The sequence below is a fragment of the Myxine glutinosa genome, chromosome 7, assembly GCF_964187855.1.
Source record: "Myxine glutinosa chromosome 7, kmMyxGlut1.1, whole genome shotgun sequence".
NCBI classification, from domain to species: domain Eukaryota; kingdom Metazoa; phylum Chordata; class Myxini; order Myxiniformes; family Myxinidae; genus Myxine; species Myxine glutinosa.
Window position 1 is genome coordinate 167405018 of NC_136267.1, and position 2194 is coordinate 167407211.

The 2194-nt window shown below is 35.4% G+C and overlaps 1 long non-coding RNA gene across 2 annotated transcripts in view; it reads right to left on the reverse strand.

Moving 5' to 3' along the window:
- Positions 1-1828: 1828 nt before the first annotated feature.
- LOC144892851 (uncharacterized) overlaps positions 1829-2194 on the reverse strand; it is a 1398-nt gene continuing 1032 nt past the window's right edge. For both annotated transcript variants that reach the window (XR_013623993.1, XR_013623994.1), the window contains one exon: positions 1829-2039. This is a non-coding gene — a long non-coding RNA (uncharacterized LOC144892851). The remainder of the gene's footprint in view (positions 2040-2194) is intronic.

Sequence of the window (2194 nt, forward strand, 5' to 3'; positions counted from 1 at the left end):
TGTGATTGATGATGTTGGTGTCATTGACTTTAGTTAGTTTTTATTTGTAAATAAATGGAGGAGAGAGTGAAGGCATTCCTTAGGATTCTTTATGTTTTAAAAATAAAGATTGAAATGTATATGTTGAAAACCAAAAAGGTTTTGATACTCTGTCGGAATTTTTCTGATAAATAAATATGAGTTATTGTCTCAAATGTAAAAAGAAAACTAAATCTAAAAATATCTCTTATGTTAAAGCTAAAAATAATAGAGTTTATCAAAAAGGAATATGTCAAGTATGTGGCTCTAAAAAGTGCCAATTCATCTCTCCTAAAAGAGGAGGAGACATACAAAAGTTTCTGTCAGGAAGTAAATTTACAACAACTGGAATTCCAGGGGAATTACACCTTCCAGGGTATTCTTTCTGTGGTCCAGGAACAAACTTGGATAAAAGATTAGATGAGGCTGACAATCCTAAACCTTGGTCTAAACCTACAAATAGGGTTGACGAAGTGTGTATGAAGCATGATATTGCTTATGGGAAAACCACTACGTTGACTGAAAAACATAAAGCCGACAGCGAAATGTTGTATAATTTGTCTTTGATACAAAATCCAACGTTGAGAGAGAAAGTTGATAGGTTTATTGTGAGAAATTTGATAAATGCTAAATTGAAACTTGGTCTTGGTTATTCCTCAAAAAACTATTAGGCTCTAATGATGCCATCAAGACTGAGGAGCTTTTGGCTGAAGAATTACACAAACCTATAATCACAAAGTTTAAAAGAAGGAAGGTTTATTCTAAATACACTGACCACATATGGTCCGCTGATTTAATTGAATTGAATAATGACAGGGGATACAGGTATGCTTTAACCGTTATTGATTTGAGGAGTAGATTTGCCTGGGTTGTCCCTTTAAAAAATAAAAGGGGTGATACTTTAATGTTAGCCTTTAAGCTAATATTTGATCGGGATAAAAGGAAACCAAAGAAGTTATGGACTGATGAGGGAACAGAGTTCTATAACAAAATATTCATGAAATTTCTTAAGGGGAAGGGTATTAAATTATACAGCACCTTTAATGAAGGAAAGGCAGTTGTTATTGAGCGTTTTAATCGTACTTTAAAAGAGAAATTATATAAAAAATTCACACAACTCGGTTCTCAAAAATGGGTGTATTTAATTCAGGATATTGTAGATAATTACAATAATACAGTTCATTCATCAACACAATCAAAACCATCAGAAACATTTACAAAATTAGAATATGAAAAGGAGATTAATTTGAGAAAGCCCAAGTTTAAAGTTGGTGATATTGTAAGGATATACAAATGGAAAAGCCATTTTGAGAAAGGTTATACACAAAAATGGACTAATGAATTATTTATAATCGTTGATGTAATGGCTACAAACCCTTGGACTTACAAATTAAATGATATAAATCGAGAAGAAATCTTGGGTTCATTTTACTCGCAAGAATTACAAAAAACAAAGCTAATAATTCATTAAACAACATTTCTATTCACCCCACCCATATTAGCTAATTTAATTCGTGGTAATAATAAAAAAAAATTAAATAAATAAAAAATCATAAGCCACGCCCACACCGACCCCGCCCACACAGACCCCGCCCACACAGACCCCGCCCACACAGACCCCGCCCACACAGACCCCGCCCACACAGACCCCGCCCACACAGACCACACCCATCATCCCCCACCCTCCGTGCACCCCCACCCTTGACCCTTCACCCCCCTCATCCCACCCCCACCTTCCCCACACACACAAGGGGAGGGGAGGGGTGGGATGAGGGGGGTGAAGGGTCTTTGGCAGGGGTGCACCTCCCCGTTCCCTCCTTTATTCTCTTTTTGTAATTAAGAATTAAATAATTGTAAACAAAACAAATATATATAAATATTGAAAACATTAAAATCTTTATATTATTAAAACATTTTTCTTGAGGTATACATTCAACTTCTCCCCAGCATAAGTCATCAATTTCTTCCCAGCACAAGTCAAAGGTTGGTTCAGCAGATGTCTTCAGGTTTTGAATCTCTTTCTATTAAAGACAAGAGGGGAGAGATATTTATTTCATATTTATGTTCCATGTCAAAGCGTCTTGAAAAGCGCTATACAAAATAAATGTATTATTATTATTATTATTAATATAGGGTCGGATGCCCTTCCTGACACCAACCCTGAATCACCTCTTAC